Raw genomic sequence first — 18160 nt, 5'->3', positions numbered from 1 at the left:
TTGAGAGTTAATGAACACCCTTGCCCCAGTCCCACCAAATGTCTGAGCTCTGCATAAATGTTCACAGGTGAAAAGCCTGTTGGAGGTCAAGGGATTATTCTGATACTTCATGTTCAATATGTTTAAGTAAACAGCGGAGCACTGCTCAGTGACTCTAACAAAACTGATGCTTGCACATAGAAAACACATGACTCCTATGTGAAAGAAAAGTAGAAATAAACCACATTTAGTTTAATAGGACTTGTGCAGGATACAATTGTTCCAAAGATCTTGAGATGAGTCAATGAACAGGAAATTTTTTACTTTTGCTAGGAAGGTTGGCTGTTACAAGCTAGCAATAAAGGAATACATTTATTAAATTTTTAGTCCAAGAAAAATCAGTCGTGGTTTTAAAAATCGTTATACTGCTCACATCTCAAGGTCTCTGTCCAAATGTAGATGCTCTTTCCTAACCTTGCCTAAGGCTTTTCTGATAGCTCTGACAGTTGAGTTTGAAATTATCCCTTAGACAGAAGAGGGGTGCATCTGCAGCATGAGTCTGATCCAAAGATCACTGAAAGCAATGGAAATACTCCAATTGGTGCAATCACTTGTGGATCAGATCTCTGAACTGTTAGTGATGAAGCACAGTGTAAAATGACAGTCCCAATTAAGCTATGGCAAAATTCCTGTTCCGTAGGGTCATCAACTGACATTTTCTTAGTTATCTATACTCCATAGATTCCAATTACTTTCCACCTTAACACATCTAAAAAAGTGAAGCTTATTTGTAAAATCACTCATCCTTTTTCCACTAATCCCAACACTTCTAGTACTGCTGTTTTCTGTAATGAGCTCCTATTTCTTTTTCATTCTAGTTTTTTCCTCTTGTCCAAGAACAAAGTAAAAATGTGTGCTGATATTTGCAAGTATGTGCTTATTCCTTGTGTTTCTGTCCATTTTTATGTATCACCACTGTTTATGTAGCTGAGTTGTCCCATTCGTAATTTGAAATACAGAATTTAAAAACCAAGATTTCTAATTTAATGCAAATATTTACATTACAAGCACCGCCCCACTACTTCAATCAGAAACCAGAAAACAAACAAACTACCACAGGATTTATAACATGTTCCTCATGCAAAGAAGGGATCCTACAGGCCAGGGCCTCAGATGATGTCTGCAGCCCTGGCTTCATTGATTTCAGTTAGCCCACCAAATGAGAAGCTCTTTCTACCTATCCTTCTGTAATTCTTTATGGCCATTCTCTGGAAATAAATTGTGGAGAAAAATAAAAATCAATACCTATCAAAGTGACTAAATATAAGAATACTTTTATCTGTTGTCAGATGCTTTGTGTTTAGTGAAGTAAGCTAAATCTGTTGTGAAGAATCTTATTTTTTATCTATACTCTGCACATTCTTTAGACTTAAAGTAAATCCCCTACCTGCTCCTTCTAAGAATAAAATCCCTGTCATGACTAGTTAAGTAGCTTACTCGGGCACTCCATTCTGACAGGAATAAAGTAACTGACTGAAAAAATTCATTTTAAGCCCCCATTAGCAGGGTCAGATCATAAACATGTAGTCCATCTGCAGGTTCACTGACCACATAATCTTGCCATGCCAGGTCATGAACCTTTCAGGTCTTGCCAGATCCTCACTCTGGAGATGTCCAACAAAAATCTTTAAAGCCCTAAGGACCAAGACCAACCACAAAGGTCTGTGCTGTAAATATGGCAGAAATACTTTTGGCTGTGATTAGAAATAATGAAATCAGGAGTAGCTGTTGTCAGCCTGGAGCACATGCTCCTTGTGAGAACCCTAATGACTACAATATAATATTACACAGATATTTTATTTCCACATATAGTGATGTTCCCACTCTCTGGCACCCTCATTGTTAATTGCTGTTCATTAAGCAGGCCTGGCACTGCTGCTTATCTTCTCCTTAGAAACTTTTCCGCATCCATTCATTCCTTTTAATCATTTTGCACTACTCTGGCATGCCAGGTCCCAATGTTTTCCTCTGAATCTGACCCAAACTCTGATAAATCTTCTCCTATTGAGTGGCTGGATTGAAGGTGGGAGAGCTCTAGACCATTTCACCTCAATTTACAATTGAGATGGCTGAATGCTAGATTTGTTCTACATCCAGCCCCCACATCCCCAAACCAAACATTTTCCTTCATGTCTTTCTCAGACATGTCAATATATGAGGTACTTAACAAGCCTCTAGTATACAGGTGAAAAGCAAGAAAATGATGGATGAGGAGACATACCTGCATCTAGTGATATACACCAACCTTGCTTGCCCATTTCCCAATCACCTTTTTTTTTTTTTTTCTTTTTTTCTTTTTTTTTTTTCTGAAATCATGAGGAAGGGGCCAATCTTCCTAGATGCAAGAGTATTTTTGTGGTAATCTATCAGTAGTCCTGTAGCTGGAATGATCTCTGAAATCCTCCTAAGGACTATCTCTCACCCCATAACATTTCATTGTATAGACACCCAGCACAGGTTTACATAGTCACAACTAAAAATGCATTCCTAATCAGTTAATGCCTTTAAGATAGACTCGGACACGTGATCACTTCAGCAGCACATACACTAAAATTGGAATGATAGAAGATTAGCATGGCCCCTGCATAAAGATTACATGCAAATTCGGTTGATGCCCGATGCCTGTCAGTGTTCACAAGGCATTGGACAACGCCCACATTAATATGCTTTAACTTTTGGTCAGCTCTGAAGTGTTCAGGCAGTCAGGCCAATGATCTTAGAGGTCCCTTCCAAGTGAACTATTCCATTCCATTGCATTCCATTTCATTCCATTCTGTGTTCTGGAACATCAAATTCAAGGCACCATAAAACACTTATTGGTAACCCAAACAATATCTCTGACGTACTTGATGACTTTCAGTACATATTTTTAAAATCTCTCTTCCCTTCTGATAGAAACACTTAATGGAAGTTTGTCAGGATCAGTGAACTCCAGTTTTGGAAAATCAGTGGTAATGAAATGAGATATGTACACATAATACAGAAAACATACAAAAAAAATAAAATTACAAAAGTAATTAAAACCAAAACACTTGATAACCAAATAACACACAGTACTATAAAATAATAAATAAATAAATAAATAACATCTCACATTTCATAGAAGAATTCATTGAGGAAAAGGAAACTCACCACAACACTCTTTAGATTTGGACCGATTTTATTCCCTTGAACAAAGCTCTTAGATTTATGTACTGGTGCTAACTATGAACCACAAAGCCAGGAAAACATAAAGAAGTTATTTCCACATCATTTACAGTTTCCTGGTTTATTGATTTTCTCTTCTCCCCCTGTATCCCACATTTCATTTCAGCCATTTGCTTTACATTTTAAAGGAATAGACTTTCAAACACAGTTAATTTTACTAAGGTTTTAACATGTCATTAGCTAGTCAGTATTATATTAATCTCAGGGATGGTGATGTTTACAAAGCAAGGGTATGAGGCCAAATCTTGATTGCCCTACTAGCACAATCACTTACACATTGATTTTAATAGCATTATTAACATTGGCTTCTTACAGCTGTCAGCATGCTTTCTTAAGAAAAGTCTTGTAATTCTTCCCCATTTCTAAAAGCAAAGATTTTTAAAACTGCAGGTACATTGTTTTGCTCAGGCCCTGCTTTCAATGAGCCAGACATTTTAAGGGAATCATAATGTTCCTAATTTTTGCATTTTCACTGTTAGCAATTGAATCAGAATATTCTAAAAAAACAGCAGATATTTTTTTTATTCTCTGAGCAAACCCACATCTCAGAGTTGTATGCTTCTAATATAATTTTATTTTTTCATGTATCAAATTGGCTACTTCATCCACAGTTACACAGCAGATCAACATCAGGTATGCATTGCTGGATATCATGCAGTACTTGGCACTTTCTCTTGCAGGCTTACCATCTTCACTACTGCTTTCTTCCTCGTGTTGTGTAGTGGAGTTCATATACAACAAAGGATGTAATTTAATATTCACCATTTATTCCACAGTGGCATGCAGAACTACTCTGAGGGAGCCTGAAATTATTGCCCCAAATCAGGAAAATATTTAATGGGATGAAGCACTGTCTATCTGGCATGTCTCTGGGATCAGCAGGACCCAGAGACTTGTCCCTGTCTTCTACTTTCCTGTCTATGCTTGATATGAGGGAAAAAGATGATTTCATGTCCTAAACCACATGTGTGAAACAATTACTTGCTACATCTACAGTTTCAGGTGATCATCCATATCTGTGAGGCAGAATTGCATTGTTCTCTTCCTCATGTGATCAATGATCAAGTGCAACCCCTGTACCTCATAGCAGGATTTCTAAGAGAAGTACAAGCACAACTTGTTTTGCTTGGTTTAAGAACTAGCTCCCTTTTGTACTATGCCCATATTTCTCTCTCCTTCTAAGGATGTTTGGTATTTCTCAAATAAAAACTGACTTTTTTTTTTTTTACTTTTTTTTTTTTTCTTGGCAAGTAAAACTGTGATAAGACAACTCTACAACACAATTAGAAGTACCACTTTGAAGCAAGAGTAAAAAGTTCTCACAAAAAAAAAGGGATTTGCGCAGTCTGTAATAAATATGAGACCAAAAGTAATTATAATATATACACAGTGAAACTTTTCAGATGAGATCATTATTTTAGCAAAATTATTTTTCAACACACACAGAGGCCAGCCACTCTGGATATGCACTGATGTTCCTCTTCAGATACTCATGTATATTGAAGAAAGATTGCTTTTCATAAACTCTTGAAATTTTTAGGGAAAAGGAGAGGTGTCCTCAGGAAAGATTCCCAGAAGCCAATACACACTGCAGTGAGATTTGCTAAACTTAATTACCTAAAATGCAAGTGCTGATTTGCTGAAAGGTGAGTAGTATTGGAGCACAGTTAATTAGCACAGAAAAGCTCAAGGGGCTTTACATCAATTTATATCACTTGGGTAATGAGGAACACAGGCATAAAAGACTTCTTGGGTCACTGATGACACTCCTGTGCAATCACAGACAATCAAATCATATAATCTTAACTCAAACTGCACCAGGTACCCCTTTCAATTTTTACGGTAAAACATAGGTAATTTCTCTTCAAATGTGATTTTCCAAGCATTTTTGCACCCTTTCACCCCTTGGAGAGGTCTTTACACTTAAATAGTCACGTTACTCATTGCATGTTTAAATGTATTTCCTTTTAAGTCAGTTCTGTTTTTTAAGTTTCAAAAGCTCTTTGCTTTCTAGGGCTGAGTGTACAGAAAAAATAAATAAATAAATAAATAAATAAAATCCACTTTCAATCTTTGTTTTTCTATAAGCAAGCCAAGTTCTTTTATCATTGTCCCAAGAGATGAGCTTTCCATTCTCTTTTTATTCTAGTGGAAATTTACTTCATCATTTCTAGCTGGAAATTGATCTCTATTGAAGGAAGGTGGACAGAATTTTAAGCAATCTTCCAGAGGTCTGACTAGTGTTTTGCACAACAACCTGAAAACTACATAAGTGTCTCTCCAATATGCCTAGAACTGTATGCACCATTTTTGCATCCACATCACAGTGATGATTCAAAAATGTTCAAACTCTGACTACCAAGCATTGCACTTCCCTCCTTCATATCTACCTTGTAAAATGCTATGGTATAACAGATTTTCTTCTCATTAGTCTCTAATGCATGACTCTGCACTTTCTATTATTACATCTTTCCCATTTTTATTACTTCATTTCTCAAGGTTGGACACCTCTATGATATTCCAATTTTACCTTTATGTTGACAATGCTTCTCAGGTTCTGCCATTAGCAAATTTTGTTAGCACACATCTACATTTTTACATGTAAATATTTAATTCAAGGAAAACAACAAAAACAAACTTTTTTTTTTTTTTATCTCTTAAACAAAACCTCTTTCTATGGGTAATGACTCTATAAACTGTGACTACTTCTAACAGAAGAGTCATTGTTCCAAATACACAATTATTTGCTTTCCTCAAAAACATTTTATGCCATATCCTAAATTCTTTTGTCTTTACTAGTAACTCCCCAGGAGGCCTGAAAACTCTGAACAGAAGTCCCAGGTATGCTCTGGTGCTCAGGTGTCCAGCCGCATGTCAAGGATGGCCCTGGTTCCCAGGTGCAGTTCCCAGGCCAAAAGCCAAACTCCCAGCCTGGATCCCAGCCTGGCAGACATTGCTCCTGTCAGCATGGAGCAGCCATTTAATGTCAGCATTTTCTCACAACAGTCACATTACCTCCATTAGTGCTGCCATAGGGAGCACTCCAAGAGCTGTGTGATGTCACCCCAGAGTCACTGTTACCCTATGGCCTCACAAAAGGCAGCTGGCCACAAGAGCCCTGAGCATCCAGCCTGCGTTGAGTCCGGCTGATGGCACTTGAGAAGTCAAGGTCCTATTGCTGGAAAGCGAGAGGTGGTGGTGCTAGTGGAAGGTACGACGTTGAGGTTCTTCCTGTAGAATGTGAGATGTCAAAATCCTTCCTGTGGCAAGAGAGACACTGAGGTCCTTGGGGTTGCAGGTGAGGCATCTAGGTCCTTCTGCTCAAACATGAGATGTTGACGTCCTTCTGGGGGCACATGAGGTGCTGAGATCCCTCTGGGTGCAGGCAAGGTGTCAAGGTCCTTCTGGTGGGGCACAAGGCATTGAGGTGCTGGTGGTGGGCTGTGAGTCTCTGAGGTTCTGCCGTTGACCCACAAAGGAGGTGCTGAGGAATGGAGGTGCTGTGGTGGTTTTACCGTGCTAGGCAGCTGAACACCACAACCGCTCTCTCACTCCCCCTCCTCAGATGAGGAGGGGAAGAAGTAAAGGAAAGAACAACTCACGGGTTGAGATAAGGATGATTTAATTAAAAAGGGGAAATATATATATATATATATGTAATTAAGGAAATGTTATTATTAATTAAACAATTCAACTAAAGGGAAAAAAAAAGGGAAAGGGGAAAAGGGAGGGGGAAAGGGAATAACTAAACAAAACAAGTAAAGACTATGTGGAAGTGCAGAGGAAAGAAATTACTCTCTACTTCCCACAAATGAGCGATGCTTGACCACGTCCTTGAAGCAGGGCCTCAACGCACGTAGCCAGTGTTCGGGAGGAGGACAGACGTTTTCGCAACGAGAGCCCACCCCTCCCCTCTTCTTCCTTTTTCCACCTTTTATTGCTGAGTGTGACATCATATGGTATGGAATATCCCTTTGGTTGGTTTAGGTCAGCTGCCCTGGTGATGTTTCTTTCTCACTTTTTGCCCACCCCCTAGGAGGGTCAGAGAGAGTCCTGATGCTGTGCCAGCACTTCGCAGCAGCAGACTCAACACCGGTGTGATACCACTGCTGTTCTAGCTACAAGTGCAGAGCGCAGCACTGTATGGGCTGCTGCAGGGAAAGTTAACATCCCAGCCAGACCCAGTACAGGTGCTTGATACCTGCTTGTCATCAGAGCAGTGTTCTGAGGAGGACAAGCATTTCCACGCCAGGAAAGAGGTGGGCACCATAAACAATCCACACCAGGAGCTGACAGAGGAAGCTCCAAGAGACCTGAACCATCTGCTTGGACCTGGTGGCTGACGCAACTCGTGTGGACCCCTGCGGGCACTCCTTGTGCAGGGAGTGCATCTAGCCATGGGCTGCCCACAGAGCCACCTGCCTGCTCTGCTGTAGGCCCATCATTGCGATCACGTGGGATGCTTCGGCCCGCCGGCTCCGGAGCAGGTTCCAGAGCAACACGGGGCTGGGGCAGCATCATCAGCAGTGGCAGCAGAGCCATCCCACAGCATCTCGCCTAGGCACAGGGACTGCAGCCCCTCCATCCTACGACAGCTCATCCGAAGCTTCTCCAGGCACTGGGATCAGGACGGGCACAAATGGCCCCTGTCCCTGCTGAAGGCCAACACTGGGGATACAACATGGTTGTGCAGGACCCAGCAGGAGGAGCCGGAGGCTGGAGACCATGCAGGTCGCCAGGTCGGGCCTGGCATTTAAGAAAAAAAAAAAAAATATCTAAAAAGCAACCTAGATGGAAGTCTTTTGTGGGATAGGAAATTATCATGGGATTGGGTAACCAGGTGAGGGCAGCAGCCATAAAGGTGACCATGCCCTAGCGGGAAAAAGGCTGACAGAAAGTCTCCTGAACCTTGGGCAGAAGCAAATGCCTGCCAGCCTGGGAGCTGTAGCACAGCGTGCAGTCCTCCAGGAGCAGACTGCTCCAGCATGGTCTGCTCTCCACAGAGCAGCACAGGAAGCTTCTCAGACAAAAGATGCTCCATTTGGGGTAAAAATCAGGCCACTTTTATACAGTTTACACATCTCACCAGTAAGAAGGCATAGGACAAGGGGGAATGTTCTTAAACTAAAAGAGGATAGACTAGGCATTACGAGGAAATTCTTCACTGTAGAAGGGTGGTGAGGCACTGGAACAGATTGCCAAGAGAAGCTGTGGATGCCCCATCCCTGGAGGTGTTCAAAACCAGGCTGGATGGGGCCTTGGCCAATCTGATTGATTGAGTGGCATCCCTGCCTATGGCAGGGGGTGTGGCGTTAGATGATCTTTAAGGTCCTTTCCAACCCGAGCCATTTTTGGAGGGCTGTAGCTAGTGGTGTCCCCCAGGGATCATTACTGGGTTCAGTCTTTTCAACTTATTCCACAACGATCTGGATGATGGAACGGAGTGTACCCTCAGCAAGATTGCTGATGACACGAATCTCGGAGGAGTGGCTGATACCCCAGAGGGCTGTGCTGTCATTCAGAAGGACCTTGACAGGCTGGAGGGTTTGGCCAAGAGGAACCTCATGAAGTTCAACACAGGCAAGTGCAGGGTCCTGCACCTCAGGAGGAATAACCCCAAGCCCCACCACCAGCTAGGGGCTGACATGCTGGAGAGCAGCTCTGCAGAGAGGGACCTGGGAGTCCTGGCGGACAGCAGGCTGACTATGAGCCAGCAATGTACCCTTGTGGCCAAGAAGGCCAATGGTATCCTGGGGTGTGTTCAGAAGAGTGTTGCCAGCAGGTCAGGGAGGTGGTCCTTCCCCTTTACTCAGCCCTGGTGAGGCCACACCTGGAGTATTTTGTCCAGTTCTGGGCTCCCCAGTACAAAAGGGACATAGAACTACTGGAGCGAGTTCAGAGGAGGGCTACGAAGATGATGAGAGGAAAATATAACTCTTTTTTTTTTTTTTTTTTTTAATTAAACAAACAAACAAAAAGTATTTTTCTTTCTGCTGAGTGGGAGCACTATCCCTGGCTTGTATATTTTTTTTTAAGATTTTAATCCCTTGTTATATCACAATTTCAGATGTCATTTATCTCTCTGATGAATAGTTTACACTGCTTGTTTCAGTCTGAGTACAGTAATTGCAAAGGGAAAGTTTAAAAGTTTAACCTAAAACTTTACTTCAGCTTTGGATATATAAATTTCCTTGTCCATGCAAGTAGTTTTTATCTATTGCTTTTTTGCTCCTCTGTTCAATATAAATGATGTTAATGAAGCGGAGCATTAATTCAGTTCTGAGTCATAACAATGTTTCATTGCAACTTTACTGCATGGCAGCCTTTTCCTACTTCTCCTGTTTTTACTTCAATACTGTAAATAACCTTTTCATATTAGTTTAACTTTCCTTGACAAAGGTAACTCAATGCAACGCTATCTTTAACTTTGAACATTAATAAATGAGATCAGAAATTTGATGAGGGTCATAATACATGCATCCATTAATGCTGTAACTGTTACAAAGAATCAACCAGTCCTCAAATTCATGTCAACACAGAGCCTGCAAGAGGGAAACTCTGCAACCCTGATAAGCTCCGTGAACAGAGAGGCTCTGTGACACAAGCTACTAGCAGTCAGAATGGTAATTGTCCAGGGAAATATGCTATCACAGTTTCATAGCCTGTTATCATGGCAGGCTGTAGTCAGGTCACCCTTAAAATGGAAAGCCTCAGAACTCCTAAATGAGGTTTGCCAAAGGTTTTGCAGAAGCAAATACGTCAAGCAAAGAAGCTAACATTCTCTCATTTAAGAGTTACTTATAACATATGGGACCACCTGTTTTTGAAAACTGTAGATATTAGCTGCAGGAAACAACTGAGTAAAACCCAGGTGACTGGAATTAGGACACACACATGGGACCAAGACACTGGACTAATAAAACAGTTTGAGGAGCCTGACAGGAACAGGCTGCAGCCAGCCTCACTCAAATTAGAGGTTTTGATCAAAGAAGAGCACAACTGTGCAAATCATGCAAATCTATTTGCAGTGTTGCATGGACTGCAACACCGTACGCTGTTCACTGAAAATCTTACCATCTGTCTATCTTATCAGTTCTACATTACTGATAGGTGCTTAAACTTGTAGGGAACTGAAAGATTAGATTTGGAAAACTTTGAAGTCTTCCTTGACTTAAAAAGCTCTGTCCTATTTATTAGGCATCAGGAATATATTTCTGGACTAATTGTGGTTAAGGCATGTGTACACATACGTACAGGTCCATCTGAATGGGTTTTCTACCTAAGGCTCACAGTTTGTTTCTTCTGTGCAGATGACAGCAGTGTTTTATGAGTGTTCAACATTTTTTTTTTTTTTTTTTTTTTTTTCCCAGAGGCTATTTTCTACCTTTTTCAAAAGCTGTGGAAAATAGCAAGTAATTATAACCTACCCACAAGCAAGGTTTGTTTGGGAATGTGGTCTAGTACAGGGGATCACTTTACTAACAGTGAGATTCCTGTTACAAACAGTGAGATTCCTACTCCATCTCAGGGGTAAAACTTATCTGTTGTGTTGAAAACTTAGATTTCCAGTTCATTTATATTAAACTGTGTATGGTACTGATCTCTCTCAAGTGCTTTATGCTGTCTATGTTTCTTTTCTGAAAGATTAATGCTATTTCTCTCCTTCTGGTCCTCATAAATTCTGGTCCTCCAAAATGATGTCACCATTCATTCTACTCTTCTCTTTCCTAAAATTTTCAGGGTCATTAAGAAGAAAGACTATAATTTCTAATTGGCATTCAGCCAGAATGCTTTGACGAACAGCCTTGCCTCTTTCCAATGTGCTACCAAAACTCTGTATAGTTCATTGTGGGCTAGATTTCATGTTCTTGGTGGTTCAATGCTTGTGTGTGCATGTGTATTCTCTAATCAGGAAGCAGGTGGGTGCGATGATGTGTGGCAGACAGAAGGAAAGATTTTAGTGCAAAACTTTTCTCTACAGGTAGGCCACCTTTAGAAATCAAACAACTTCCACCATTTGGCTTCTCTGCCACTCTCACTTTCTACACCTGCTATCAGACTCTAGCTGCAGGACCACTTAGCACCACTTAGTTCAGCAGCCATGGAAGTCACACTGCAGCAAAGCATGAGATCTCTTCCTCAGAGCACACAGCTTTGCCCTTCTCACTCTCTCCTACCCGGACTCTGACCCCATGATGTTATTTCTTTCTTTGAAGCACCCTACTGCATTCTGCACTTCATTATGATAATAAAAGACTCAGGCTCCCATTTCACACGAGTTCTCAATATTCATTATTTCAAACACTAATTTCCTCCCTATGTATCAGCATTGACTATTTCAGCTTGAAAATATGGTCTTGAAAAGAGCAGAATGATACTCTGATATAAGGACTCTGCCAGCAGCATTAGCATTACTAGTTTACATAAGTAATATGAACATCATCTTTTTTAAAGGACTATATTTCTTGTCCTCCTCTGGCAAGGCTATACATTAAAGGAAAAAAAATAAAAAATAAAAAATAAAAAATGTGTCAGAACAGATAAAGGACCTTTTCAAAGATTTATTATGTTATATATGTTAATGGAAAATATCAATTCTATAAAAAGACATTAGCATTGATTTGTTATACCCAACATCTTATGAAACTGGAATCAGGATTAAAAAATAAAAATATCAAGCAAACACCAAATAATTTAATTCCTAGCATTTCTACAGAAATAGTCTTTGCCTTCTGAAGTTGTCTTTCACTTTCCTAAGCCAGAAACAAAGTGTCTAGGTTGCACAGGTCATTTGGTATCAATTTCAGTGTACTTTAAATGAAAGTGACCCAAAGCCTAACAAGGGGAACATAACTTTTGCTATCAGTAAAGAAGGGAAAGCTCTTCATTTACTTCTTTGTTCAATGCCAGTATTTTATTATTATTATTATTTTTAATCTTAACTAACGAAGTCTTTTAACACATAAAGACAGTAAGTTGTGGGGTGAAATAACTACTCTACTAAGTAAGTATCTCTGTTTCTACCTCTTTTCTCCTTACTATTGTCATTCTTTTTGGCTCACATTGTTGCCTCTTCTAGAGTTTCTTCAGTAGTTCCCTTGCTCCCCTGCCTCCCTTTCAGGATAGAGCCTGGGGGCAGTGGAGAAATTGGTCAGACTGAGAATAAGGTGTATTTATGCTTGCAGCTGCGTTGCACCACAGCCAGTCAGCTATCTGCAGGCTTCATTCACCACCACATCACTTCATTAACTCAGTTCTTGTTCCAGCACCCTGTAGTCAAGTCCTGCAAAGACGAGTCCTCCTCTTGCCCCTTTCCACAATTCCCCTCTTTGTTAATTTACTCTTTCCACTGTAAGCAGCCAGAGAAGACAGACATGTGCCCAAAGCCAATGTGCCCAAAGCCAATGTGCCCAAAGAGTCTAATTCCACCCATCCCGTTTCGTGAGAAAGGTTCATGCAAAGTTTTGCAAAATGCCACACAACTGGAGGCTCTTAAGCTTTTAAAATGACTTAGAAGAGAAAATCAACAAAAACTCACAAGGTAAGTGATGTCGTTGAACCTCTGTGTTTTCACTACTCAGGAATACTTCTCTGTTCAGCACTAAACAAGTGTATCTGTTATTAACTGGTAGCCACAGCCTTTTCATAAGAGATCCACAGCACAGACTCAATGGCTGAGGGTGAGGCAACAGCAAAGATACTGCACAGCTAGTGCCTCGAGGCATTTCATAATGAAGGTAAAATTAGAGAAGCAGTTCTTTTGACATCTGTAGGACTGAAATCTTCCAAAGAAGATAGCACATTCTGTGATATTTTTCTCCTATTCAAATGAATTAGAAACTTCTGCAAATACAGCAGGAGCAAGGCTTTCATTTCAGGATAAAGCCAGTCTACCTTCTGAGCTTATAAGCAGCAGGCACTTATATTTATTTATTCACTTATTTATTTATTTATTTCAAATTTACTGAAAAAACAGAGTATGATTGAAATGGGAGGACTGGGTGAAAACTGTAGTACCTTTTCTAAGAATATAAGTGTTATCAGATCGCTGTTGTACTCACATCAGTCCTTTCTAGCAAGGGGAAATAAGCAAAAACTTTATTCTGTGCACAAAATTCAGAATGGTCAGAATTACTTATTTCCACCATCACTATTCTTTCGTATATTCCATATCTATACAGAGTCTTCACCAGATGCCCTGACTGCTTGAAAGATAGGGCTGTTTTCTGCATATACATAAACTGTTTTCTTTTAATCCTTTACAAATAGCCTCTAGATTGGTAATTCTGAAAGCAAAGACCTAGTCATAAATTCAGATGAAGCGTATCCTGGGAACACACTAAGGATGCCTGCCTCACCTCCTCTCAAGTTCCACAGATGTCAACTTTCAGATTGAACTAAACTCAGTTGTATAGAAATATACCAATACTCACATCATAACCATTCATACTCAGTCGTTTCCTGTTTTATAGCAAAGTCTTATACCTGCTAAAAGTACTTTAAATTTCATAACAGAATCTTTAGCTAGACTTCTCCAGCTTGCCTGGGGAGAAAGAGGCAGCTAGCTTTCTATATGGTTCTGGTTCCTTGACATGTTGTTTCATTGTTGCTTTGTGTAACCTTGTCCCAGCATAAGGATCAGCTCTTACCTCCACCTTCCCAAACATCTCTCCTTTCAACTTTCTTCACACATAATCTGGATTCCAGGCCATGATAATATCACCAACCCTTTTCTGTGTGCTGCTCCCCTTTATTTTGAAGAATGAATGACCCACATTGCTGATTCATGTAGAAGTACCATGAAAATCCTTGTATGCAAGCATGTTGTTTGTATGTTGTTTATAGCTATCATCTTTCAGAGAGCTATAAATCATCAGTGCATTTATTTATGCCTTCTTAAGTTTATTTCTATGGTAAGAACTCTCAATTAAGGATTTAAATTCATCATTGATTGCATTTTCTCAAATGATCAAATGCTTTACTAAAATCATAAGTGGTTATCCATGCACATATTTTTTCTTGACAAACGAATTGTTTCTCACACTCCTTTCTCCTCTCCTTTGAAAAGTTAGCATTTATAGCCAGATAAATGCTAAAAAACCATCACAACAATTTCACCTATCTTTCTGACTTAACTTTGTAAATCAACTATACCACAGCCAATAATTTATGACCTATATTAGATCTCTCAGTACTGTACTCAAAATAATTCATAAGGTGTACAATATACAATGGAACAAATGGTGTGAGTCCTTACTTTAATGATAATTTTTTTAGATTTTATTTTTCTTTTGTATTCTTCCTAAAATTTTCAGAGTAGCTGGAAGCAATATAATAAGCTATTACCCTCAGGACGCTTTATACATAATCCATCAATATCTGATTTCAGAAGGGCTGTTTCTAAACAATTACATTGATTTGCCAATGGAGGGAAGGAGGTTAAAATAATTTTTGAACAACATAGGGTCTGGAGTAGGGAATCATATATCATCAAAGCAAATCTCTGTAAAATATGGAAAGTTCATTTAATACCCTAATCTGAACCTCAGGAAATCAAGGTTCAAGCTGTTTCTTTTTGACTAACTTTTGTGCAAACATAGGAGATCACCTGGCTTTCTGTACCATCCCCTTCACTTTAGTGTTGTGAGCATGAATACCTCAAAGATTGTGAGGTTCTCAGGTACCACACAGGAAATTAAATGTAAGAGGGTTGAGAAAGTATTCTCTACAGCAAAAAATAAAAAATAAAAATAAAAATAAAAATAAAATGAAGCACAAAGCACTATCATTTACAGACCTCAAGTGGTGTATTTTTTTCTGAACTCAAAAATATTTGAGCAGAGAATTTCAAAATCAGAAGGAATATCTGAGAAAGGAATGCAAACTGGAAATCCAAACACATGGTGCATTTGTAAGCTGACTCCTAGTCCTGCAGTTTGCACTCAGTACTTGAATAAAGATGTTTCCAAATGCCCAACTTTTCACTGTGGAATAGGGTTAAAAAGCTAGAAAGACTATTAAAATTATCGGTAAAAGATGGACATTATACTTCTATATTATTCTTTGTCTTTACTCTGAAAGTTAAGCATCACTTCAATTCTCACTAAAAACTAGCTGCCAACAATGTCTTCAAGTTTAAAAAAAAAAAAAAAAAATCTGTACTAGTTATACATAAATTTTCATCTAGTATTAATATCCAAATTCCAGATCTTAGATTACATAATAAAAATGTTCTCATTGAATGTATAACTTGGATACCAAATACTTGAACATACAATGTTTAAAAACAGCTTCAGAGATGAAATTGTAGTATCAGTTTGGAGCAGATGTCACCATCTGGCTGCCTTTACTAGTATCTCTATGAGACCACTTAAGTCTCCTGACTGGCTTCCACTCAGAAAGTAATTAGAGTGAAACACAAGGGATAGGATCCAACTGTATTAAAATTAAGGTACTCTCCATCTTTAAACCGAATAATGATTATAAAAAATAATAATAGACAAAACAAATGAATAGTCAACTGCAATTTGATGAATACTTCATTCTCTTCCTTAAGTAGCAAAAAAACTGTTTAATATTAATCTATCAGTATCTATGTTTTTCCTTTTTTTTTTTTTTTTACATGTAATATTAAAATTATTCTTCCTATCCTTGATTTTTTTCCTACTATAAGTTGATGTCCTATTTCTTTCTCCTTTCTCTGTATTTTTATTTTTATTTTAGCTAGCTTTTCCTAGATCAGTTTATTAGATAAACATTTAGTTCAGCTTATTTTCCACTTCTTGATTTAGAAGGAGAAATCTTACTACTTAGTATTTTGGTTGTGCTGCTGTATTGCTTTAGTACTGTAAAATGGCAACATTAGGGCAATGTAAAATAATGATTAAGCTGACTTGAAAAAATCAGGAGATCTAAAAAGAAAACAAAAAAACTAAAGCTACAGCTATAAATATAACTGTCTTGAAAATCCAAATCCCTCTCTTGAATTATTCAATGAGGCAGGGAAAGTGAATTGCAAATTTAAAAAGAAACAAAAAGACTTGTGCGTAGAAAACACCACTTTGACCACGTTTTTCAGGGAAAAGTTATTCACTGAACTTTACGGCCTCTGAATAGATGTATGGATTCAGTTATAGGGTACCAGATGAAATTACATACAGACGTATATATACAGACACCCAAATAAATGTACACATAAATATCTCTTTCCTCGAGTATGTCTAATTTCATAAGCATTTCTGACTGTCCTTCCATATCACTATTTCTCTATAAAATCCAGTAGAGGAGGGAGGTATCACCAAATGTCCGGGCTAATATTTTTTTTTTTTTTCTCAGCAAGTTGGTATCTTATTTACCTTAACTTTCTCTAGAAAATGATGAGCAAATTTTCACTGTGTCCTGCTCTTGGATCCTGTATTTAAATTATAAAGGATAGATTACCTAACTGTGCACTCCACAGAGCAGTTCTAACAGCTGTGATGGTGTTTCTGTGTTACTTTATTTATTTATTTTCTGTTTGGTACTGAGATATTTTTATTTTTTTTTTCCCCTCTTCACTTGGGTATAAATGGAGTAGCAATGCATTTCTAAGCACTTCTATTTCATTTTTAGTTCTTAAAAGAGTTCTACACAACTCTATAAAACTGCAGTCATTCACTGTCAATAATGTTAAACCAAAATGAGAAGAAAAAGTAATAATACACATACAGAACTTTATTATAAAGATAGTATATTAAAGTTTATCTGTGAGGACACAGAATATTTGGAAAAAAAGTTCAATAAGACTCTCCAAACCAAACAGTACTTCACTTTCCATCTTCATTCTGAGCTTGCTGGAGGCTCTGTAAGTCAAATATATCATGCTGGCTAGACTAATAAGCCAAAGTTAATAGTATTTTCTGTCATTCACTACAAATCTCTCTCTCAACTAGCCAGTGTGTCAAGCATGTTCCTTAAGTTACTAGTTCAGTAAACAATGATTTGAATTATGAAAATATTTTGCTCTTTCTGCTAAAGATCTTATCATGACTTACTTGTACTACTTATTTACTTGTTCTACTTGCTTACTTGTATTTACAGTTGTACTACTCTTTAAGTTAGTGTCTTTCAAGTTTTCTCCACAAATCTAAGTAGCCATTTTGTGCTTTGTTGTCTATCACATTCTGTTGGTCAGTGACAGTTTATTCAGTTACAAACAATCAACAGCTGATAATACTGGGAAATTTTTCTCTAACATCAAGATAAATATATATATTTAAAAAAATAACAAACCAACCAAGCAAATAATAAACAGATAATACATTAGCTAAGCTTTACAATGCTGAAAAGTGTATACTACCAATGTAGGTGCCAAGTGTGGTTTGTTATAGAGCACAGTACGCTGTGCTCAATTGTTCCAGTATTTTTGTAAGAAAAGACAGGCCTAATGTATCCATCTGATTTAGGAAACAAAAAAGCAGTCTTTCTGAATCAGTAATATATCTTTTTGATTCATATTTCCTCTAAATCTGAAATCAATTTGTTTGTAAAAATGACTCATACAATATCCATTCATTTTCAGTACCATAGTTAGTGCTCATTACCCTGATATTTTCTGCTCTCTTCATACTGTTAGCTCTCTGCACAAGATGTCTTAAGGTCAGTGCTACATTTGGGGTATATCCTGTGGTTTGCGGTATGCAAAAAAGTAAGAGACCTGGATGCTGTTGTGGTCCCTCTTGGCCTGCATCTTCCATGATGCATAAAATTGCAAGTATCTAGTGGCTTCTTTCTGGATCTGTTTTCATGTATTATACTTTAAAACACAAAATACTTACCATAGCACCTGGGGAAAAAAAAAAAAAAAAGAGAAAAAAAAAAAAAAAACCAAAAATAAATTTTATAAAAAATAAACTGAATTTATTTTTAAGAAAAA

The 18160-nt window shown here is 38.4% G+C and overlaps 1 non-coding gene across 1 annotated transcript; it reads left to right on the top strand.

The window, feature by feature from the left end:
• Window positions 1–2562: 2562 nt before the first annotated feature.
• LOC118163328 lies at window positions 2563–2665 on the top strand. Its single transcript, XR_004748987.1, has one exon. It is a non-coding gene; the product is annotated as a U6 spliceosomal RNA (small nuclear RNA).
• Window positions 2666–18160: the final 15495 nt, after the last annotated feature.

The sequence above is a fragment of the Oxyura jamaicensis genome, chromosome 2 (genome assembly GCF_011077185.1).
Source record: "Oxyura jamaicensis isolate SHBP4307 breed ruddy duck chromosome 2, BPBGC_Ojam_1.0, whole genome shotgun sequence".
NCBI classification, from domain to species: domain Eukaryota; kingdom Metazoa; phylum Chordata; class Aves; order Anseriformes; family Anatidae; genus Oxyura; species Oxyura jamaicensis.
Note: the sequence above shows the minus strand (reverse complement) of the source record. Positions and strands in the feature narration are given on the sequence as shown.